Source organism: Melanotaenia boesemani, chromosome 3, assembly GCF_017639745.1.
Source record: "Melanotaenia boesemani isolate fMelBoe1 chromosome 3, fMelBoe1.pri, whole genome shotgun sequence".
Classification (NCBI taxonomy): domain Eukaryota; kingdom Metazoa; phylum Chordata; class Actinopteri; order Atheriniformes; family Melanotaeniidae; genus Melanotaenia; species Melanotaenia boesemani.
The window spans coordinates 36,643,794-36,669,758 of NC_055684.1; the positions used below are offsets into that span (position 1 = coordinate 36,643,794).

A 25,965-nucleotide genomic window follows, 5' to 3' on the forward strand; every position below is an offset into this window, starting at 1 on the left:
CTCTCTGTGGCTAATTATACACAGCACACCCCATCAAGGCCCTAAGTTTTATTTAAAACATATATCCAGGCTATTGACTAATAGGCATTCAGTTCCTTTTACTTTTGAACCACATTAATCTTCATTGTGGTGCAGCCTTTTCTTAAAAGAAACTGTCAAGTTCTCTGCTGAGTCGGCATCTTTTTTTTTTTTTTTGTTCCAGCTGAATAGAGCATGAAATCAATGAGATTTAGATTGGGGTGAATACATTTTGTACTGTGGAAAATGACTTTATTCTCCTCTGGAAAAAAAAAAACAAAAAAACAAAACAAAGACCTAATAAATTAACATTAGTAAGGCTTTTGTTCAGGACTTTCTGAAAGAACTTTCTCCAGGTCCCACATATAAGATGCTCATGTCATCTGGGTGTAAGTCTGTTTTCATTGTGTTTAAATACACAGAGTAGTATTCCAAGTCTAATCAAGACTCTAATTATATTCATCCTCGTGTGTTGTTTGTCATTATGTCAGGATTCCCCAGGCTTCTGCTTCTGAGTGGTACCACCTTCCACCACTAGATGGCATGCTAAGATTAGCGCTGATGAGCTCTCGCCTCTCCTGACTTTACGCCCCTCTTTTCTTCCTCCTCTCTCTGTGCTCCATCATCATCACACCTAACAATCCAGCTCTATGACATTCATGCACAGCAGTTCGTGCACTTTTTACTGGCAAAGCCTTTTTTTCTGAACAAGTACTGCGAGATGATCTCAAATTTGATCTGAACGGCTACAATTTGAGTTGGAGTAATGAGTCTGGGATGGGTTATTAGGCAGTCATTTAGTAATGTGGTGGTGTGAGAGCTGTGGAATGATGGGTGTAAGTGCGGCTGACAGGGTCGGCGGGGGCACCTGGAGTGACGCATAACTGGCTGCATCATACAGCCGAAATTAAATACGCAGAATCTTTGATACTTGTTCTGACTCGTATGCTTGTGTATGTTTTTTTAGCTAAATATTTTAGTTGAGAAGCACACAAACAATGAAAGAAAAGCAAGCTTTCCTAAAAGATGGTTGTGCTTGCTCTACCTTTAAAGTGGATCTTCTCCACCACAAAATGTGGGCCTGGCAACCAAAGGTACAGGATCTGGTTCATACACCTTTGTTCCTAGTTAATCCCCTCTCTGCTCCCTGCATTACAGCACCGAGCACTGACCGAAAAGCATCATCCATCTAACCTTGTTTTAGAGCTCAGTTTAGGCCTTTGATTGGTTTTGGTTGACTTACACCACGTTTAGACTGTCAGTTTCTGCAGCCACTTACCACATTGTGTTGTTCACATGCTATAAAAGGTGAAAGAGTCTGTTATTATCTACAGCCACAGCTCTGAGCTGACAGTTGAGTTGTTGTGGTGTGCAGAGTTATGATTCCATAGATCACAATGAGGGGTTTCTGCTTCCTCCGCTTGGATGCTGAGGTTGAAACCACCTCAACAGGCATAGAATAGAGCGGAGGTGACCTCTGCATGACCTCCTTTTTTTCTTCCTTTTGTGGGAAAGCATCCATTTTTCACCGTCTGCGGTGCAGGTTTAAAAGAGAGAGGTGAGGGGAATCACTCCAATATCCTGTTTCTGTGCGCACTGATCCACAGAGGCTCATGTTTATACGCCCTCATATGACGCAGACAGCAGAGCGAGGGAAAAGTAACGGGGCAGGGGGAAGCAAAGGTTGTTTATTTTCCTGCACATATGTAAAGGGAGGATTTGTGTGACATGGGTAAAGAAGTCAAGACTTCCTCCTGTTTAGTGTTTTTTGGTGTTGAGCCCCTTCAGAGCAGCTGCTGGTTACCTCCAAGACAGCCAGAATAAATAACAGTTTATTATCTCCTCTAAATAATCAACGTAACACATTAAAAGGCACAACGTAACTGGATTAGATGACATGAAAAGTGTCACAAGGTTGCACTGGAAAGAAGAAAAAATTAACCCAAAAAAATGTTGAGCTGTTGGTTGAAAATGAAAAATGATGCACTGCAGGAAGATGACCCTGCTACATTTATTGTTTTTATGCTTTGCCTTGTTTCATGGTCTTTATTTGTACTCAGTCTTATGATAAAAGTGCAGTAGATCAACAGCCGATGGGAAATGAATGTTAGCTACTGGTGCTTCCTTATCAGTTCACTCCCCAATCAGTCAGGAGTCTTAAGAGGAAAGCTGTTGACCTCTTTATACGTTTGATCCTTGACATGACCTGTAGAGGGTGTGTGTATATATATATATATATATATATATATATATATATATATATATATATATATATATATATATATATATATATATATATATATATATATATTCAGGTTCAACAACCTTCAGCATGGAGAAAGTTTTACTGTTTTTTTTTTCAGCTGCTTCTATCCATCATCACAATGTTTTACACATTCACTGCACACTAATAGAAAACTGTTTTGGTGAATGGCATTGTTGGGAGAAAACTGGGACTTTATGAGGACTTCAGTGATTTATATCTCTTGATTTACTGTCCAGTCTCAGTTGAAAGGTAAATATCACGTGTTAACTGGGGCCCTTTCCGTATCTTGTAGAAACATGTCTTGTGCTTGGTGTCTGAAGGCTAAATGCTGTCTGATAAAGACTTGTGTTTTCTGAATGTCAGTCAACCTTTCTTTATATGTGTCTAAAGGTTAGGTGTCGTGTTAGAGAAAAAAAATACTAAAAACTTAGAAAAGATGGGAAATAGTTGTTTTAACTCTACCATAAATTAGCCTTAGTGCAGGGGTGGCCAACGTCGGTCCTCGAGAGCCACAACCCTGGAGGTTTTTCAAATTTCCCCGCTCCAACACACCTGACTTAAACAAACAAGTCATTGTGGAGATCCTTATAGGCTGTTGGATCCATTTAATTTGAGTCAGGTGTGCTGGAGCAGGGAAATTTGGAAAACCTGCAGGATTGTGGCTCTCTGGGACCGACGTTGGCCACCCCTGCCTTAGTGGTTTTCCCAAGAGGATCCTGTCAAGTTGTGTTTTCACTCTTGTTTTCTTATTATAAAAAAGAAAAGAATCAGTTTGAATAATTTTGGTTGCAATGCTCAAAAGTTAAATGAAACAACAGCGTGTGTCTGTGATGGGAGATCTAAAGCTGCAAAACACAGTAGTAGAAGGATGGATGTGTGAATCAACGTTAGCAGACTACCTGCTTGAGTTATAGGTTATCCTCTTTCAAATGCTGCCACCGTTTGAGTTGTATGCAGGTCGAGTCGACCCTTGTTAGAAGAGTGATGACCCTCTTAAGCTACCTCTTCACCACTGGATCACTTTATCCAAGACGTCACTCTGGGGATTAATAGTTATACTCCCTCTGCCTCGGAGGATGATGCGTGAATGGGATTCTTCATGCAGTGACTATCTGTGCCTGTCATTCTCATCAGTGGAGCGAAGTGCTACTGCAATCACTTTGTTATCCATTTAGTTTAATCCTGCATCCATGTTTGCATGGATCTGGAATATCGCTGCCCTCTCAAACATCCAGCCTCTCTATCTGGCAACTGGACATCAGCTGCAAATCAGACTAAACCTTAGTAACCTTCCTTAGACCAACATGTGGTTGTATTGATGCGTTCTGCAGTTGCAGGCGCTGGAGGAGTTAGCTGTTGGCGGAGTTGGCCGAGGGGGTCACTTGAGAGTTTTCTGTGCTTTCCTGTTTGGTTTGATCCATTGGAAGCCATGCCACTGAGACCCATGGATCACACACTTAAGTTGAGTATGTTTGTCCCTGTTGAACACTTGAGTGGACTCAGAAATCCATCACTGTGGATGTAATTCAGGGATTTATATTTATTTATTTATTTTCAAGGAAAAAAAAAACAGTTCTTTATGATAATATTAGTTGCTTTTATGCCTCTTTTCTTCACTGCATTCTGGTTTTATTCTTTTAAACACTGCTGACAGGACTCCAGCAGCCTTATTAGTCTGTGTGTCTGAGTCTTGGGGCTATGTTTGCTTCCCAAAACTTTATGCATGTTTGTCTCAATTCAAGCAGAAAAACTGTGGTGCCCCACATGTGTTTCTAATAACACACAACCCGCCAGCCAGGCAACGGACCCAGGGTGTATGTGCTTGTGTGTTGATAGGATGAGAGTCTGAAATGGATGAAGAATGACAAGCTAGATATTTGATACAGCATGGGTTTTAAAAAGTGTCAAAAGTATGCCACTGTATGTATTGGTCACTTTGTAAGATCGAAAGTGATGCATTTTTCTCCACAGAGCCAGTTCCACTGGAGCTTAGCAGGTATAAAAGTGACATATTACCACACTACATAATTGCCAAATTAGCTTAATACCCATCTCATTCAGTACTATGAAGCCACCGTATTAGAGAACAAAACTTGACATGAGTTAAAACATCAGTCAAATCTAATAAATGACAAAAACATATTATTTTCCTTTATGCTGGAGTGAAAGGAGAGGGAGTTGAAGGAGGATAAATCACTGCATATTGAAGCACCCGATAATTAAAGGTTAACTTCACACTCTTTTACAGCACCACCCCCCACGCACGCTTTCAGGTTCTTCTTTGATTTAAAATAATACTGATCTGCAGAGGATGAACCATGCTGGCTGTAACGAATACACAGGCAGCACTTTTAAGGTTTTACATGTTTACATTTGTCAAGAGTGAAAGCTGGAACCTTTTCTTTTACAGAAGATGTATCCTAGTATGAAACCTGCTTCCACATGGATGCACAAAATCTGACTGACAGCTGTGCAGTTTGAAGTTGTCTCGTTCTCCACAGGATGAACCATTCTCTACAGATATAGCAGAATCATGTCTTGTGTTTTTTTTTGTTTGTTTGTTTGTTTGTTTGTTTTTATTGTAGGTGCTACCTCCAGCAAACACATCCACAAGTGACATCTGATTTGCGTTCCCTCCAGCGCTTTCAGTTTTACCTGAGAATGTGGAAGGTGTCGATCTTTGGGACTTCAAAGCTTATTGAAGTGATGATGCTGCAAATTGCTTGTCTTGCTGCTTCTGGCGATAACTTTACTTAACTTAAAAATGTTCAACTTCATCATCTGCTACAGCTTCACTTCCGGAACTTTCTCTTTCGCTGATTTTCATCGTTCAATATCAACATCTAACACGGATGCTCTGCTGCATGTATGTTTTGCAGTGCAGCTGTAAAAAATTTTCCTTCCACGCTATGTTCTGAATGTTGTTTAGGCTATTTAGACCCGTGTTTTTTAAAACTGCTTTTCTGTATGAACCAGTATACCAGCTGGCTGTGTATATATTTTCATTTGGCTAACTTTACACTAGTGCTTTAGGTTAAATAGGGTGAAATGGTATCACAAGCATAACTATGGACTTTCCATGATGTGTCATTTATTGCAACTTCCTTCACACTTTTGTTTAATTGTCACAGTAATTTAGCCCTCAGTGGAAATGTAGGAAACCCTGGTCTAAAGGGACCCTTTAAATAGTCATTTAAATCTGTTTGCCGTGGGTCCACATACATGGCAGCTGCCAAATTTGTGCCACCATTTCTACTACGGTGTCTCTGAATGGACAAACAACTCTACATATCTGAACGCAGAAGAAGACAGTACGCATGTACACAGTGTTGAAGTAGTTACCTGAAGTGCAGCCATCGCTGCACCTGAGGCCACTGGATCCACACACCGATGAAAACAAGCTTATGTCAGGAAGAATTTTGGCCACTGATGACCACCATCCAATCGCAGCTATGCTTGTCATTTGAATAATTTTTACGCCCATCTTTACCATGCACACTGAACCTTTAATCTGACTTTTTTGTCAGCTTAGTAATACACACTTCTATTAGTTGTTTTAAGGAGGTTAGACATGAAACCTTGATGTTTACTTTACAATGAAAATGAATTACTCTCAATAAGAAGATGAATAACAGTGTCAAATGGTTTAAAAGTTAGAATTATTTTTAACTAGTGGTAAAGTAGCTCAGGATTATGCACATTAAGAGATTTAACAGACTGATCAGGCACATACATGGTTTTGTTTGACTGTCCTCCATTTCTGTGGGTGTCTTTTAAAACCTGTCTCATCGCTGCCAGTATAAACTTTTATTTTCACTGTGGAGATTTTCTTGTTTCCGCCTGTGCTACTGCTGTGTTTATGGGTTTCCATCTGATGAGATATGTTTTTAGCTTGTGTGTTGTGAGAAGCAAGGAAAGAAACAATTTAATGGGCCTGCAGGCTGTGATTGGTGAGCTGAAGTGATTCTAGCCTGTTATATTACTATGTTTTCTTCAGAATGAGGTGTTCGCTTGTCTTTACTGTAACTCTACTATTAACTGATTTCTAAAAGTTCACAATTTTGAAGATTTATATTGTTTAAAACTTAAGAGTGGTCGTGACAAGCCTTGGCCCAGGCTTTCCAAATGTCTTTTAAAGTTTTTTCTTTCAACATTGGTTGTTTTTCCCCTCATATTCAGTCCAGTATCTGGCAATTTTCAGAGAGAGGATTGTTTCTTCTGTGCTTCACCATGCTACAATCTGGTAAAGATCTATTTTAATTGTATCTTAAGCTGCTTTGATACTAACAACCAGTTGCAAAGAAAACCAATTTTTTTTACGATTAGAATTTTATTGATTTTTTCTATGTAATACAAAGCAGCACAGCCAAAGATGCATAATATATGTAAGGTAAGAGAAAAACACAAAGAAATACAAAAAATAAAAAACAAACAAACAGAAAAACAATTAATAAAATAAAACATGAATTAAGCACACTAAAAAAAAATACTAATACAGTCTTACCACCACAAGAAATGTATAGGGAAAGAATCATAAAATACTAAGTAATCTCATTTAAGCTGGAGAGATATGCATCCCACTTCAGATGGAAATCATCCATTTTATCTAACAGCTTGTATGAAAGGCGTTCCAGTGCAGCTAATTTACCAAGATGATTGTACCATGAGGACACAGGGGGAGCTAACTGGGACTTCCACTGAGAAACAATAAGTTTACGACCCAGCTTTAGAGCTGTCTGGACCCATTCGGCATCGTTTGAAGGAAGATTGTCAAGAGAGCATGGGTCACCCATATGTCGGTGGGACATACTGATGGATTTCCATCCAGAAGTTCTGAACTTTGGGGCAAGTCCAAAGCATGTGAGTGAGCATGCCCTCATCCCTTCCACATCTCCAGCAAGCAGCGGACTGAGCAAGTTTTACCCTGTATAATTTATAAGGTGTCCAATACAGTCTATTTAGAATTTTGAATTGGATAAGTCTTGTTCCATTTTTTTTACAATTTTTAGAATTCTGGCCCACTCTGATTCTGTGAAATGCACATTAAGATCTTTCTCCCACACCAGTTTAAGGAAAGACCAAGAAAACCAATTTGTTCCCATTTCTTTAATTGCATATATAGAAAATGCCAAAAAACATCACAGTTTAACAGCTAAAACAAAGTATTTTTGTAGCAACAAGCTGATTCCTGGAGGGCTATTAGAAATATGAAAAATTGCAGAGAATTTTAAGAGAATTAAACCTGACACGAGACCTTAGAGATGAATCTGAACCTTCAGTTGAGTCTCCATGGAAGGGCGGCTGTCATAGCGATATTTGGGAAACGGGGACAAATGGCTGAGATATGCTAAAGGACACAATAACTGGACTGAAAATGAGTGGCAACAGGTCAGAAGGATTGATGAATCCTCCCCAGGGCTTTGATCTCAACATTATTGAAGCAGCGTGGGATCATCTTAAAGGAGAACAGAATGAAAGGCAGCCTCCTGGTAGCAAATAAAACTTGTGAGGGTCAGCTCAAGACTTTTGCCCAGCACTATCAAAGCAAGGTATTGATTAGAGAAAACGTTATTTCTTGTCTTAGACTGGGGTGTTGCTAAATAGAAAACCAGTATATTTGAGGATGTTCAACTATAGCTCAAAGTATTATAAAGTAAATACGTTTAAACTAACAGAGCAGCTTCTTTCTGGTAAGAAATTACAGAGTGTCCTTCTCAGTACCCTCATCCACCTCTCTGTATTGTGCTCCAGCCCTTAGCACCAGCATGTTTTCTCTGTCCATTCTCCCATGTCTCACTCCCAGCTTCAGACAGATCAGGCAGCCATACATCTCTCTTTCTGTCAGCAGCTAATTGGTTGACCCTCAGGGCATCCTGTATCACAGCACATCACCATTCACAAGCTAATATGCACTCTGCCATTAACATAATCTATCAATGACTGAGACCAATCAAACTGTCCTGTTTTAACCCGTTTAGAAAACGAAGCTACGTGTACCAGATCATTCCTGTATTTTACAGAACATATTTTCCCTGTCTTCATGTTACAGCAGCGAGGATGGCAATGACGTGCCATTTGTCTGCCATAGCATTCATTAGGCTTGTTTACATGCCTGTAGCCACGGCGGCCCCTTAAACACAAATGTTGCTAAGTGAGTGATGAAGGTACATCACAAGTTTTCTCATTGGCTGCTGCTCTTTTTTTTTTATTTGTTTGTTTTAACGTCTGACAACTGAAGCTTTCATTGCTTTGGATTTTATTATGCACCATCTGCTTTGCATGTACTATAGGAGATGAAATGTAAGCAATGCTAGCAAAACTGCATCTGATATATGCAGAGAAATTACTTAAAAGTTTTCCACTGTCTTGATCAAAGCTTTGGAATTGCTGAATTTCCCCAAAAATTTAATCAGTTGTTAAACTTGGAATATTGTGGAATTTGCTCATATGAGGCTGAATTTTCTGTTTTCCCTACTAAACTAAGAATTTTTCATGGTGTCTGAGCCAAATGAAGAAGAAAAGCAGGACGCGAGTCAAAGCGTCGCCGGATGCCTGACGGTGTGACGTCGCCTGCGGCTGCAGGACTCGTGTCTCCCACAGAAAGTCTGCGAAGGCTAAGAGACCAATTGAAACACCCAAGTTGTCCAAGAAGTTGAGAAATGGTTGTTTGCGCCAAATTCTGAGCCTAGCATCTGAAAGTGGAGCTGAAATAGAAACTCATCAGGCCAGCAACGTTTCTCCATCTCCTATTGTCCAGTGTTTGAATTGTAGCCTCAGTTTGCTGTTCTTAGCTGACAGGAGGCACCCGGTGTGGTCTTCTGCTGCTGTAGCCCATCTGCTTCAAGGCTGGGCGTGTTGTGTGTTCAGAGATGCTGTTCTGCAGACCTTGGTTGGAACCAGTGCTTATTTGACTTCCTGTTGCCTTTCTATCATCTCCAACCAGTCTGCCCATTCTCCTCTGAAATCTCACATCAACACGACATCCTGGTCCAGACAACTGCTGCTTGCTGGATATTTTCTCTTCTTCAGCCCATTCTCTGTAAACACTAGAGATGTTGTGTGTGAAAATCCCAGTAAAATACTCAGACCAACAACCATGCCACGTTCAAAGTCTCAAATCCTCTTTCTTCCACATTCTGATGCTCAGTTTGAACTTCAGCAAGTCGTCTTCACCGTCATGTCTACATGAGTAGATGTGTTGAGATGCTGACATGTGATTGGCTGATTAGATATCTGTGTAATAAGAGATCAAACAGGTGTGCCTAATAAAGTGGCCGGTGAGTGTGTGTGGTGCTATTGTATCCACACCGCTGGTCCTTATTATTAAATATGAATAGAAAGTTTTATATTAAAACCATGTTTGCCCCAGGTTTGGCAGTGACAGTAAACAAACTGTTTCTTCACTTCCTTGTTTTTTCTTTTTACATCTTTTCTTTTCTTTTGGTTTCATTCAATCTTCACAGTTTCCAGCTGTTTGATCAAGATTAGGCAACGTTCTTACTTAAATTAGACCAGAATCTAGACTACCTGCTTGACTTGAGCTTAAAAAGTGTTATTTCATTACTGCATGGTTGCCTAGTTAATCCATCACAGGTGGATTTACAATATGAACACCTATAAAATGGTAAAGGTATATTTCCTGAGTGCTTTATCTGATTTCAGACGTTTGCCCGTCTGTGGCCCGGCCATTATTGTAGCTCCCAAAAATCCTGTCTTTACATTTAAATTGCATGTGAATGATCCCTGTTTTATTCCAGAGCTGTATTAACATCACAACAGACATTACATCCTGTCCTTAAATGTTAAAGAGAAAAAGTAACATCAGGCTTTTGATTAGATCTTTTGTGTGTTTTCACTTTGTCTTTTTGCTTGTTTTGCATCACACTTTTAATTTGAAGCAAAAAACTGCACAAAAGTTGCGTACAGGTGGGAGGAGGAAAGAAATCTTCTGCACAGCATAAATATTATTCCGAGTTTCTGGGAAGCATATCTCATGTCAGTGGAATTGCTCTCTTGAATCGTTGCCAGCACACTGTACCCCTCCACCTTACTTCTCCAACTTTGAACAAGTCTTAATTTGTCAAGAATATTACTGCCCTGCGCTGAGATTTGGCGAGCTGTGGCGGCTCATGAGAACTGGGAGCCAGCTGCGATGCGATTGGCTCAAGGGGAGACGTGCTGGCACTCAAATCTCTCCTAGTTTGGTTTGTTTAAACACACACACATACTCCACACTGCCCTTGGCATAGAAAACTGTCAGGTGGAATTCTTCAGCAAGTGCAGTCACACTCACATTCGTCGTCTACTGCTGCAAGATGCACGCAGCTGCACGGCCTCCGATGCTCACTAATCTGTGACAAATGTAGGTTTTGTGGAACTGAGCTGAACACAAGCAGTGTTGTGCTTTATGCATGTTGTGGGTTTAGGTTGGATAGGCGTATAATGTGTGAGAAGTCTGCCTTCAGGCAGTATAAAGACAGGTGCGATTTTGCATATATATGTGTGTGTGTTTTAACTCAGATAGCATATGGGGGTCTGTTTTCTGTAATTGGGAAAGCAGATCTTAGCTTCCACGAACCAACACTGCATAACCACCAAGAGAGATGTAATCCAACCTTCTCTCTCTGTCCTCCCCCGGCACTCTCAGTTCAGATTCCCTCCCTCCCCCTCCCCACCGCCCCAGGTCCTGCTGATGAAGTGAGAGGCCAAACACCGGCCCAGAGCACCGGATCAGGCTCCTTCTATCGATTGGCTTTTTTATGTGTTTGTTTATTTATTTAAAAGGGCTTGAAATCCTCTGTCCCTGAGGTGTACTTAGCCCATCCCCTCGTGCACACACACACACACACACACAGACACCCACAAACTGTCTCATACTGAACTATAAACACATTCCTGTTTGTTTAAGGGTTTCACAGCATCACTGCCGTGTGTGAGAGATCATATTAATTCAGATTTTTATAAGATTTGGTTCCTGTGTTAATAGCATGACCTGCACGTCCAGTCTGTGATCGATTTTTTCGAGTTTTAACAGAAGTGCTTCTTGTAATCAATTAATAGTTGTTTTTTTTCTGTGTATTTTGAATAGTTGCATTAGAAAAGGTTAATAGAAATAAAGAAAAAAAAATCATTTCACGAGCAAGACTGTTGGTGGAAATAGTTTTGGTACTACGTTCTGGTTTGGTAAACATTGCGCTCACATGACTGATCATAACAGTAACTTCCTTTGCTGAAGAAAGAAAAAAAACAGGTCAATGTGATTATCAGAAACTGCAGTTCCTCTTCTGGCCACTTGAGGCAGGCTTTAGAAATGTTCCAGTCCTTTTTGACCCAGATTTAAAGATTAAATTAAATAAGTTTCCAATCTTAAAGCTCCGTGCTTCTGATTCATTTTGATGGCATTTGATGACATTCATTCCTGGAGCCATCATTGCCCTCCCGAGGCAGAGAAACCACACTTCAAAACTCCCCCCTACTGAATATAAAGGATGGTCAAACTTGGTTAGGTAGCCAGTTTTTGCAGAGTGGCATTTAATTATGACTTAATGTTATTAATGTAACTTATTCTTTAATTCTCATTTTATGTTTAAAAAAGAAGAATTTGTACAAGAGTGTTTAGTTTTATTTATTGAGTATAGTATATTTTTTCACTCACTTGCCAAGACTGATACATATCACTAGTATGGAAAGGATGAAATATATATTTATCTAATGGTCTGGCTTCAGCTGGTTTTCAAAAGCAGTCCTGCCAGAGATATTTTAGGAAGGTAATTGCTACCCCCCATTGACTGTTTACCCATGGCTCGGAGCCATGCAACATGCATCCATATCACATATCAGTCATACTTCATTAGAACTGCACCAACAAGCAAAATGCCTGAGTGTTTCTGTTTTCGATGAGCCTGGACTCACTGGCATGTATTTACTTGTGTCATTTATGGTTTTATTTTTTTATTTTTTTTTGTTTGTTTTTTTTTGTGCAGAGTATTGCACGGATGTTAGTCTTCAGATCTTATTCCAGGTCGTCCGACAGGACTGCCTTCTTCCCACTCATTGGCTTTGGCACGGCATCGTTCGGAGGTGTCCAAGCCACCTGCCTCTCTGCCATGATTAATGACTTTATCAACTTTCAACATATTAAAATCTGATCTCTGCTTGTTTGTTATCGGCGTGTCACCGCAGTCAGTTCCTCGTCATACTTTGCTGACACAGAGCAGATGGAATGTGGGTGTGTCTGGACGTTTTTGTGAGAAGTATGTGTGTGAATGTGGATGCTTGTATGACTCTGGAAAGTGAATCCAGCTTGCAGCCCTGTTGCATTAACAGGTAATAAAAGTGGACTTAGACTCTGGGCTTGTCTCCTGCTGCCTAGTCTGCATGTTTAGGGTTTTCTTTTTCCTTTTTTTTCTGTGTGTTTTTGTCTATGTGTTTCTTGGTCTTCATGTGGCCCTGAATAATTCTTCACTTTGAATCAGTCTGCTGGTGATTGCTTCACCATCCGACTCCCATCTGCTTCCCTTTAAAAGCTCTCCTCTCGGACTTCCGGTGTGATGGCGAAGTAAGACAGACGTGCTGGTGACTGCTCCCCAATACTTTTGCAATTGACCTGCTTTAAATTCGCAATAACCAAGGATATTTGATATTACAAACAGGCCGAGCGGGTCAAGCAATATAGTCGAGGCCAAAACGTCGCAAAAATGCCCAGAGCACAAGAAAAGAACAACCCGCAGACTAAAGCTAACAACGCAGCAGCACAAGCTAGCGCTAGCCCAGGCGCTAGCGTGACTACAAGCGACCTGCTAAATGCCATTGGAGATCTCAAGACTGAACTAAAGGGAGATAATGAGTCCCTAAGGAAAGACATAAACTCGCTACGTGTGGAAATGGGCAACAAACTCGACAATATTACAAAAGACATGCAAGGCTTGACGGAGAGAATGGATGAAGCTGAGTCACGCGTGGGACATGTCGAGGACGTGACAGTGAATTTAACCGAAGCGCTAATCATGAGTATCGAGCGACAAAGGACCATACAAAACAAACTGACTGATCTTGAATCCCGTTCCAGAAGGAATAATATCCGACTTTTTGGAGTGGGCGAGGGAGAGGAGGGGAAATCAGTGGCTCAATTCATCACGGCCCTTCTCAAACGGGAGCTACCATTACCAGCTGAACTAGATCTGAAAATCCAGCGAGCCCACCGAGCCCCTGCGTCTAAACCTCCACCTGACGCTCCACCAAGACCAATAGTGGTCAACTTCCAGGAATTTGCAACTAAAGAACTGGTACTGAAAGAAGCTTGGAAGAGGGGGAAGATTCAGGTAAACAACCAAAACATTTATTTTGACCACGACTTTGCAACTGAGATCGTCAAAAAGCGCAGGGAGTACCAAACAGTTAAAAAATGCTTAAAAGACAGTGGTATACGTTTTCAAACACCCTACACGAATATGCGCATCCATTGGGAGGACGGGGTCCGCACTTATAGCTCCGCACATGAAGCCAGACTCGAGCTACGCAGACGGGGGCTGAACGTGGAGACGCCGACTGCGAGGAGGGAAGAGGACGCCGCGGAGACTCGCCTACAGGAGATTTTGGGATGGCAGCGGAATCCCCAACCACAGCGCGCACGCAGATCTTCAACCGCGCAGAGAGCACAGGAAAAACTGAGGGAGTTTCAAGCTGGGCATACGCAACTCGACGGCCACAGCGATTCGCAGGAAAGGGGAGCGTCACCAGAAGAAGGAGACGTAACGTTGGACAATTAGGATGGAGGCAGCTTTAGCGCTTACCAAAACCTACATGGGGCCCTCTCATCTTGAGAGATATTACCCTCGACCTACCAACGGGGTCCAGGTGGGAGTGACATTTTTCCCATTAGGTGGGGGTTCCAAGTGCTGTTGGCACTTTTGCTATTTTAGTTGTATTAGATTTGCAGTTTGTGTTGTTACTGTTCATAGAGTATGTTTATTAGCGGGGTCTGCTTGTTTTTATTTTTTATATACAAGAAATGAGTGGGTCAAATAATTTAAAAATAATTTCAGTAAATGTCAATGGCCTTGGCAACCCGGTAAAAAGAAGCAGGGTTTTGACAAAACTCAAAAGAGATAGAGCACAGGTTATATTTGTGCAAGAAACTCATATGTCCAAAAGTGAACATGAAAAATTTAAAAAGTTTGGATACTTAAATTCTTTTTTCAGCTCTTACAAAAATAGCAGGAGGAGAGGTGTGATCACTTTAATCTCAAACTTTGTTAATTTTGAACTGATTGAGGAGGATAGAGATAAAGAGGGTAGATTTGTAATAGTTAAAGGGAGGATTGACAGTAATCTTGTGACGTTAGTCAATGTCTATGCACCACCAGAATGTAACCAGAAATTCTTTAAATTACTATTTGAAAAGATTACCACTTCGAGTGAGGGAATATTGATCTGCGGGGGCGATTGGAACACTATTTTAAATCATGCAACAGACACAACAAGCACTAAAAAATATAAAAACAACAAATCTAGGGATCTTAATATTCTGGTTAAGGAAGCATCCTTGTGCGATATATGGAGGGATTTCCACCCATTTGAAAGAGATTACACTCATTATTCAGCAGCACATAAAATACATTCCAGGATAGACTTTTTTTTATTGAATAACACAGACCGATATAGGGTAAAGGATTGCACTATTGGAACGGCAGACATATCAGACCATAATACCATAAATTTAACTATAAATTTAGATAATCGAAACAGAAGGACACTGTGGAAAATGAATATTGGAATACTAAATAATGAAACAGTAGTAAAAGAAATAAAGAAAGAAATAAGTGACTGTATAGATAATAATAGGACTGACCAAATTGAACCGACAATCATATGGGACACAGTTAAAGCAGTGATGCGTGGGAATTTAATTTCCAAGACAGCTTACCTTAACAAAAAGAGAAAACTAACACAGACAAATTTGGAACAACAGTTGAGAAATTTAGAGAAAAAGCAACATACAGATAAAGGCAATGATTTGGCAGACAATATTAAAAAAGTGAAAGAACAGTTATCCGATTTAGCCACTGCAGAGATAGAAAGGAAATTAAGATTTACAAAACAAACCTTTTATGAATCAGGCCCCAAAGCAACTAAAATTTTAGCAAAGCGTCTGAGGTCACAGAGAATGAGGAACTCAATTCACAAAATTAGAGACCCAAATAAAAAGGATATTCACCATAAACCTGAGAAAATACAAAAGATTTTTCTAGAATATTATAAAACTCTATATTCCCAACCCGATTTGGTAGATGGAATGGTCATTGAACAATATTTAGCAAAATTAGACCTTCCCTCTTTAGGTACTAGTCAAAATGAGAATTTAACCTTACCAATTACTAAAAAAGAACTTGACAAGGCTATAAGTAGATTGAAAACAAATAAAAGTCCAGGGAGTGATGGCTTCCCCAACGAGTGGTACAAAGTCTTTAAAGAAGAACTTGGTCCTGTGTTATTACAGTCATTTAACTCGACACTCAAGAAAGCTAAAAGTCCTCCCTCATGGAAAGAAGCTGTCATTTCGGTTCTACCGAAAGAAGGTAAAAACAAAGAGCATTGCGAATCATACAGGCCAATCTCAATCTTAAATGTCGACTATAAACTGTTTACATCTATAATTACTAGGAGATTAGAACACTTTCTCCCCGATCTGATAGACGAAGATCAGACGGGATTTATAAAAGGTCGTCAAACACAAGATAATATACGACGTACAATACACATAATAAATGAAGTTAAAAAACAAAATATCCCTACAGCCTTTGTAAGCCTTGATGCAGAGAAGGCTTTTGACCGAGTCAGTTGGTCCTTCCTTTTTGCTGTCCTTAAAAAGATGGGTTTCAACGAACAATTCATTAGGTGTATACAAGCTTTATATCACAAACCAGTGGCCAGAAGTAAGTTAAATGGCGATTTAACAGATGGTTTTGAGCTTTTCCGCGGAACGCGTCAGGGCTGCTGCCTTAGCCCCTCCCTGTTCGCAATTTTTATTGAGCCTTTGGCCCAGTATATAAGGCAGAGTGATGAATTGGAGGGAGTAACGGTAGCGCAAGAAGAACAGCGAATTGGCCTCTTTGCAGATGATATCATAGTATACCTTCAAAACCCAAATTTAACATTTCCCAAACTCCTAACAATTTTACAAGATTTTGGAGATAAATCAGGATATAAACTAAATATTACAAAGACCCAAATTCTCTGTGTGAACTATGAACCCAATGAACCAATAAAACAGAAATATAAACTTAAATGGGGTGCTGATAATCTGAAATATCTGGGTGTCTTTCTGACAAGAGAACCAAGTAATTTGTATGAAATTAATTACAGTAGGATTAATAATGCAATACAGAAAGATTTAACAAGATGGTCAGCGTTAATAATGGACTTAAGTTCAAGAATAGAAGTAATAAAGATGAACCTACTACCTAGACTACTCTATTTATTTCTCTCATTGCCAGTTGGCATCCCAGAAACTCAATTTGTAAAGTGGGACAGACAAATGTCCAGATTCATTTGGAATGGGACTAAACCAAGAATAAAATTCAAAACCCTTCAGCTAGAGAAGGAGAGAGGAGGGCTCGCCCTCCCAAATCTTAGAGGATATTTTCTAGCAGCCCAACTGAGATACATAGTTTATTGGTGTTCTTCAGAATATTATGCAAAATGGAAACATATAGAGCTCAATTATAGCATGTGTAAACCACAGACAAGACTAGGTGATAAAACTCAATCCCACAATTCTTCACAAAATAACGTAGTGGATTCTACAATTAAGATTTGGTGGGACATTATACACAAATACAAAATCGAAGGAGATTGCAAAATGTTAATATGGCCATCACAGTCTATAAAATTTAGAGCAGGACAATTAGATAGTACATTTATAAAATGGAGAGACAGAGGAATTACAGCTGTATGCACACTTACTGAGGGGGGAGTGTTCAAAACCTTTGAAAAGCTCAAAAAAGAATTTGAATTGGATAATTCTGATTTATTTAGATACTTGCAATTAAGGCATTTTTATGAGACAGAGATCAGAAAAGACATCTCACAGGAGGGGAACGAGCTAATCGAAATGTTGATTGATGCATATAAGAAATCACCTTCAAAAATTGTATCTAAAATGTACAAATACTTACAAAAGTGTAATGGCAATAACTCACTGTATATCAAACAACGGTGGGAATCAGAATTACATCTTGTGTTGTCAGAGGATGAATGGCATTCGATGTGTTTGTTACAGCATACCTCCACTAGCTCCAGACGCTGGAGAGAATTTGGCTGGAAAAATTTGACAAGATTCTTTATCACCCCCCACATTAAAAGTAAGCAATTAAAAACCCCACAACAATGCTGGAGACTCTGCGGTCAAATCAATGCCAATCACTCTCATGTTTTCTGGAAGTGTGTAAAGGTACGCCCTTTTTGGGATGCTATTGTTGAGACACTCGAACAGATTTTTAAATATAAGATTCCCAACCATTCCCAGATTCTATATCTAGGCTTGTTACCTAAAAATGTGATTAGAGTGGAGGATGTCTATCTGTTCAAGATAATGATAATGGCGTGCAAAAAAGTCATAACAAGGAACTGGCTTTGCAGTGACTCTTTGAAACCGGATCAATGGAGGGACATTATGGAAGAAATCTATGTGATGGAAAAAATGACTTACACCTTGAGACTGGAAACAGATAAATTCAAACAACGTTGGAAGAAATGGACACACTTCATCACTCACTCAACTCAAAATCTTTAGGATGATTTGAATTTAATTTGTCAGCAGTACCCCACAAGTTGACACTTCTTTATTTATATATTTATTTATTTATTTAAAATTTTTTTTTTTTTTTTTTTTTTTTTTTTTTTTTTTTTTTTTTTTTTTTTTTTTTTTTTTTTTTTTTTGTTTTTGTATGTTCCTGCTTTAATTGTAATTGAAAAACACACAAATAAAGAGTTTAAAAAAAAAAAAAAAAAAAAAGCTCTCCTCTCCTCTCCTCTCCTCTCCTCTCCTCTCCTCTCCTCTCCTCTCCTCAGTAACTCAGTTTCTTAAAATGACTTTTTAAACATTACAAAGGAGAAATTGACTTAGAGAAAATACACCTAATCTGGTTTGAAATAGTACATTTGGTAAATTCCAAATCTGCAGGTTTAGCAGCTTTTGCCGAACGGATTTGGATGGTCATACAGTATCAAGTAGGATCCAGCAGACGTCTCTGGCTCATGAATCACTCGCTGTTTTGCTCATTTGCTCCACATCTGGTGGCAAGAATACTGAAGAATTTTGTGGGGCTCTGGATTGCCCCATAGTGTTTTGACTGAGTTAGATATTGAGTAATGGCTATTTGTGTGTGGGATTTAAAATTAGAACAGTGTGATCTGTGAGGGGGGTATCCTTTGCTGTCATTGCAGGGACAGTAATCATATCATCAGGTCTATACTGCCCTTTTTTTTAACCATGACTGTAGAAAAGCAAGCTGGGAGTTTCTGCATCTCTGTAGAAAATAATGTCTTCAGAGATGCAAATGTAATAGAAGACTATTTTTCCCTGGACTGGTAAATGTAGACACAGATTTCTTGAATATAATGTTATAGACGTGCATGTAATCTGATCAGATTATTACAACCTGATCAGATTATAACAAGTATCTGATTACCAGATACCTGATTTTGATGTTCATGTAAACGGGCTTGTTTTTGTTGGGATGTTCAGTTCTGTTTGAATGTTAAAGTTGGCACCATGAGTGTAGTGGACAGTAAAGGAAGTGACACGCAGCACCACCACTACCTCTGATCTAGATGTTTCACTGGGAGCAGAAATGATACAAGACCAGGTATTATTGGTCTTGGATAAGTTATTATTGGTATAATTTGTTACCAATTCAAGCAAATCTTTTAACGTAATAAATATTTTCTATGATGTGGTATCATTCCTACATTTTTCTTAGAGTGCATGATATAACACAGGGGTGCCCAAGTTCTGTCCTCGAGATCTACCATCCTGCAACTTTTAGATGCAGCCCTTCTCAAACACACCTGAACCAACAGTCATCTGCATGTTATTCAGCGCTGCAGTGGCCTGGTAACGAGCCAGTCATTTGATATAACAGTAACATAAGCATTGTGCCCAAATGATACATCCACTTTTAGAACCACCTGAAAGTTTTTTCCCTCTGTCTTTGTCTCATTTTTTGTCGCGTTAAGTGAAACGTCTCAACAAATTTTGTATTAATTGTAAAAACTTTGCAATCTCGGGTTCTCACATCTCAGGGAGAGCATCATCCAAACATGTTACAGAATGCTAAAGTTGACTTTTTCAAAATGTTATATAACATATTTACTTTCAATTTTAATTCTGACACTTTTTTCCCTTTACCTATAATCACCACCTAATAAGCTTAGTATATTAAATGTCAGCACAAAAATATGTTATTTCCCATCCGAGAAAAGGCTTGATGCTCTCTATAATAGGTGGAAAAAATATAAGTAGAGTTTCAGATGAATTCTGGTTTCTAGTAAAGTTGGTTTTCTTGCGCCCTTCACAGCAGTGCAGCACATTGTTTTAAAAGTAGTGAGAGATGAGGTACTTTCTTGGAAAGGATACTGCCGCAGATAAATAATGTCTCCCATCAGTTGGTTGGGACATCAATGCATTTGTCTGCTTGTCTCTTAATATCCATCCCCATTACTATTGCTCTTTTCCTAAATGCTCATCAGTATGCAGAGGCTGCAGTATGACCTATTAAAAGTCATTTGTCAAATTGCAGCCAACTGGCCTGCCTGCAATCAGGCTCAATGTGAATATATTTTGACATGTGTTTTTCCTGCCCTCTGTTGAGTGCCTAAGGACCTGTGACAGCCTGGAACCTGTCTGAATACTAATAAAGTTAGCACAGCTACAGTTGGCAAGGATGCACACATACACATACACACACACACACACACACAGGCCAAAAAACGAGGAACTCTGTCAGCAGAATGACACAGCAGACACCATCTCCATATTGGTATAATATCATACCTGACAGTCACAGCAAGTGGCTCTGTCACCTTCGATCATCAAGAAAATACATCAGCCTGTAAACGTATAAGGCAACTCTCCACACACTCATGCACACACATCGGCTAAAACTTTATTAATCATGCTAAAATATGCACACATAAACACACTGTGTGTTTCCCAGCAGTGGAATCGTGTCCCTTGAGGATGGCTGGATGACACAGATGTGTGGAGCAGATGCTGCTGCTGAGACTCGAGGTTCAGAAGTGTGTGTGTGATGGTAAATATACAGCTAACAGCAGATGTGGCTAATCGTAATTTTTAATGTTTATTTAACCGTTAGATGCATGAGAGGCTGGATCCTACACTCTTCCATGAGTGGGTCAAAAATCACCTGAAGAATCAATATCAATGTATTTTTGTTTATTTTGATTAAGATTTTTATTATTTTGTATTTGATGTTGGTCATTAAAATAATCTATTGTTTAAAATATTTTCATTTTCACTTTAAATCTAATCTAGGAGGTAAAGAGTGTGACCAGCAGCTGACGCCAAACTGGGAGCTGGTTTCAGAAAAGAGTGATCTGACAGTTGAAGACTCTGCCTCCCATTCTACTTTGGAAGCTTAAGGAACAATAAAGCTTGCAGTCTTGGAGCAAAGCTATTAAATAAAATATGAGATCTTTCAGATGATCGACTTATATCATGTTGGATTTATCTTGTGGGGAACAAGGACTCTTTCTTTAACGCCATTCCTGTGGCTAGAAAAAAAAGAATCCTGTGTTAAGTTTTGTTGCTGAAGTCCTGCTTGTTTAGTCACATTAGAAATCCTTTCTTCTGTTTTATCAGTGCGTTCTGTGTCGAGATTCTTATGTTAAGTGATGGGTCATGTTAACAGACCTCAACAGCGTGTTAAATGCTCTGGGCATGATCATCTCTCTGCTTATGGTTGTGATTCATTTGTTGCTCATGGAGCCATACATGTGCTCTGATTGGCTCAAGCTGGAGTAAAAGCAGGTCTCCAAAGATTTGGCAGGCGGAAGAAAACCCATAAACATGGCTGCTGCTTTGTGCTCAGAGAGGCGTTTTCTCCTGCTAGATGATCAGGAAAATAACAGCCACACATCAATAATATGAAGCCACTTCTCTTTTGGCTTTTGAACTGGACAGATTGATGATATAATGACACCAACCTTTTTTTTAATCATTGAGAAGAATAATTAAATTCCTTTCTGTTTTCATATAATTGTTAACATAACAACCCTGAACTGACTCATACAGGCATAACGAGTTCAGCTTGGTTGAATGGAGCTGCACAGGCCATGGTGGCTGAGCTTTATATGAGGCAGAGTAAGTACTGAGCAGCATGAAGAGGTGAGGAGTTTGTTAGCCCAGCGTAGAGTGACCCTGTATGACGGTGTGTGTTTGCTTAGCATGACTTAGCTGACGTCTGAATGTGCCCTCCAAACATGCTGCAAAACCTTTTGTAACCCAAGAATATTAAAACCATGCAGCTTTCAAACTGCCCAGTAGTTCCATGAAGTTTCTCCTCTTGACTTCAGGTTCTACACCTGCAACCATTTACTGCTCAGGTGGTCCAAAACGAGCCCATAATCCCCTTAATTTATGCCTTCAACGATCTGATATTTTGATGATTGATTAATCTGACTTTACTGTAAATGAAGTGTAATAAAAAAGTGACGTTTACGTAGTATTTCACACCGTCAGTTTGTGGCATATTTATATTTTATTTAACACTGAACATCTTCCTGTGATTTTTACTGTATTTGTGTGTTATCTAAGTTTAGTGTAGCTTGTGAAATGGTGTGTGTTGTGCGGGGTTTGTTTCTTCCTTGTCTTTTAAGTTATTGAAGATTTAATACATTTTGTGAAAATGTACCAGTTTGTGTTTGATTGTCTAAAAACTGATAACTTCAGCAGATCAAACACTGGGAATAAAACTGCTTCTAACTATTTTATAATCAAGATGACATGGAGACTTCCTGTTACTTTTGGGATGTTCATATTGTGTAGTAATGAAGGGAAGGAGGATACACTTGTATCTTTTCTCTTCAGTTTTTAGGACTTTCATGCCTCTACAGATACTTCTTTCTACACAGACTGTACAGGCAAAAAACAGCAGGTCCATTTTCAGCCCTTTTTTTTTACAGCTCTTTTCTTAGCACCTGGTTTTAGAGTGTGCAGTTACACAATCAGCTCCACTCCACCCCCTCCTCTGCTGGCTGAGCCCGATTTAAGATCCTTTTCTGCTTGAAGCTAACATTCAAAGGTTCATTTGGCCAGAAATAATATTTCATAATCCTTGCATGGCAGAGCATACAGCACTTAATGGTAAATGGTCTGTATTTGTATTGCACTTTTATCCAAAGTGCTTTACATACGTCACATTCACACACACATTCACACACTGATGGCGGAAGCTGCCATGCAAGGCGCTAACCACGACCCATCAGGAGCAAGTAGGGGTTCGGTGTCTTGCTCAGGGTCACCTCGACATGAGCTCTCCAGGCCGGGATCGAACCGGCCGCCCCTGAGAACTCACACTAGCACACACCAAACTAATTAAAAATGCTCAATGAGCAGTTTAAGAGCTTGTTTATGTTAAATAGAGGATGGACAGAAGGATGGAGCCTCCTGTCCATCCTCTGCATTCATTTCAAGTGTATGTCAGTCCGTTTTCAGAGAGTTAACCAATGCGTACCTAGACGTAGGAAATGAAGCAGTACTACCGGAAACTGTAGAGGCTGTGTTGAGCAGTAAAGCTCATATGTGACGAAAGGAAGAAAGTATCAAAAATAGAAGCTGAAACGTGTTTAATGGCAGCACAGATCACCTCTGTCTACTGCGCGACCTCTTTTTATGTCCCCTCCATTGTTGCCCTGTTTGCTATATTGTTGTCGAAACTGGCCCCAGACTCAGAAGTGAATTCTGAACTCTACACTGCCTTCTAGTGGATGTATTGTCTAACCAACATGCCGATGCAACGCACACATGGGCGCCAAGTTCAAATTTATTTATATAGTGCATTTCCAACAGCAGATGCTGTGCAAAGTGATTTACAAATAAATTAAATATATGACAGTAATGCAAAATAAAAATAATAATAATAAAATAAAATAAAATAATGAATGCACATGGGCAGCAACATTTGACATGGACATACCTATTTACATACAAAAAGGAAGAATAAATGAGCCCTTAGTCTGAAATATTTACAGTTTGCTTATTTGTAGTTGGATCACACACAGTTAACTCTAATCCTTCGGCCAGACACCATATCATTGAGCTTTGAATTGGCCCCAGGTTGGTTAAACACCTTCCGTCAACACTCATGTTGTACATCCTCAGTCATGTACTGGCAGCTTCTTGATGCAGCATTTATAACAAATAGGAATTTTGAATTTTTAGCTTCCAGCTGGCAAAAAATCTCTGGATTTAACTAAATACTATGGTATAGTATTGCATTACTATCTCATATTTATTTTAAGATAATGAAACTATAGAGCTGCTGAGGAGAAGTAGTTGTTTATAGCAAAGCAAAAAGCGAGGGCAATAGTATTTTGACTTTCTTCACTGGAGGTACATTGAACGCAGCATCATCTAAAGTTAAAGCTAAGAGACAAACCGAGGAGGCTGGATAACTGTAGTCTGAAATTAAAGTTAAAGGAGTTGTGAGATGTGAGTTTCCTTCCAGATCGGCTGTTTGCAAACCTATTTACAGAATTGCTAAATATAATCATTTCTGAGACACATAAATATTTCCTCTCATAGTAAAGGAGATTTTTTTTACTATATTTTTTCTGTAAAGAACTGGTAGGTTGTTGAAGAAAGATGAGAAGGAAGTATTTCAGTGCAGGGAAGACAAAAAAAAAAAAAAAACAATAGTGGTAGGTTCACATTCTGTCCTTCCTGTGTATTTGGTTTTCATAACTCATATAAACAAACACACACAGCTGGATTCGGCTGCGTGTCTCAGTGAGTCGGGTTCGAACATGTTTCCTGTATATGTGTGTGTGTTTGACCTCAGCTGGACTATGAGTTGCTTATCAACATGTGGTTTTCAGAAGTTTCATCTCTGCTGGGCAGCACCCGCTCACAAAAACAGTGTTCGTCACACACACCCACACACACACACACACATGGTGTGCCAGGGGTGTCAAACCAGGTCATAAATCACCTGCGGATCATTCTTTCCAGATCCTCCGCTCAACACATCTGTCTTTCTCTTTCTTTGCTCTCACTGCAGATCTTCTCGCCTGTTTTTCTCAACAACGAATCGACTGATTCTTTTTTTTTTATTTTCATAATTGAAGTGCTTCACCTTGTTTTTAGCCTCATCTGCTGTGTCAGCAACATCTCAAGTCCATTTAAATCAACAAGACTTTGATACAGTTGTAAACTGATTTGTTCTGCTTGCATATAGCCTTCCTAGCCCCTTCTTCTTTTTCCCTCCCTCTGTTTCTCTTTTTCTTTTCCTGGCCTGGAAAAGCAGAACTCATCAGTGTGCTAATAAAACACAGGTGCACTTTTATAACGCTCCACTTTCAGGGGGCTGGATACCAGACGTAGAGTACGTCAAATAAACTTTTTACATAATCTCAGAGGACTCTGAGAATTTGCTTCTGTCTGCCTGGAAAGAAAAGATGGAAGAACTTCTCTATCTCTCTCTCTCTCTCTCCCTCCCTCCCTCTCTCTCTCTCTCTGTCTCTCTCTCTCTCTTTTTATGTGCCGTGTAGCTTAATCTAATAACAGCCAAATCTTAGGTGTAAAATTAGCTTTGTGCTCCAGTGTGTGTGTGTGTGTGTGTGTGTGTGTGTGTGTGCGGGGGGGGGGGGGGGGGGGGGGGGGGGGGGGGTGTATAATGGCAATGGCTTGCAGGGGTCGCTGTTATTTATTGATTATTTGACAAAAAAAACTAAATTCTGAGTTTGCTCAGCTTCTGCCAAATGCACCAAATCTTTTTTTTGAATTGAAAAATTGAATTGAATTGGAGAACAACTAAGCTGCATATTCTAAAAGCAGTGATCACACTTCATTTTACCTCCTGAAGACAAAAGGACAGGCAACACTAGCTTGTCATTGTGTTCAAAGTATTTCAGAAAATAATCCTCTTTCCCACTGCAGGAACTGTTTTCATTTACTACAGATTAAAAAAAAAAACTCAGCACATTTTCTCTGACATTACAAGCGTAAACCCTTCCCGTTACCCTCAAACTTTTCCTGCCAAAAGCACCTTTTTTTTGGATTTTTGAGGGCCGAATGCTGAAGCATTGTTCCGTAGAAGCAGTTCAAAAGTGTTTATTTTACTTCTACAAAATTAAGTTTGTGTTTTAAAAAAGATGGAGCTATGAGAAGCGAGGTCCAGTGTATTTACAAGGACGACATTCAGAGTTTGTGGAAGAAGAGCCGAGAAGCCGAGAAAAGTTAAAGAAACGAAAGTTAAAGGACCACAACAGCTGCAGTGGGTCTGACCGTCGTACCAACAGATGATATCAGCCTGACTCAGAATACATTTTCTGGAACTTTGTGATGGAAATGCAAACCATGCAGATAAAAATAAATTCTTTTACCCTGGAAAAAAAATTCCATGTGACAGAAATTGCTTGAAATATCTCTGGAAAAGCAC

At 39.6% G+C, this 25,965-nt stretch overlaps 1 protein-coding gene across 3 annotated transcripts in view; it reads left to right on the plus strand.

Annotated features, from left to right (window-relative positions):
* slc25a26 (solute carrier family 25 member 26) overlaps positions 1 to 25,965 on the plus strand; it is a 63,198-nt gene that overhangs the window by 13,725 nt on the left and 23,508 nt on the right. The gene's annotated exons all lie outside the window — the stretch shown is intronic.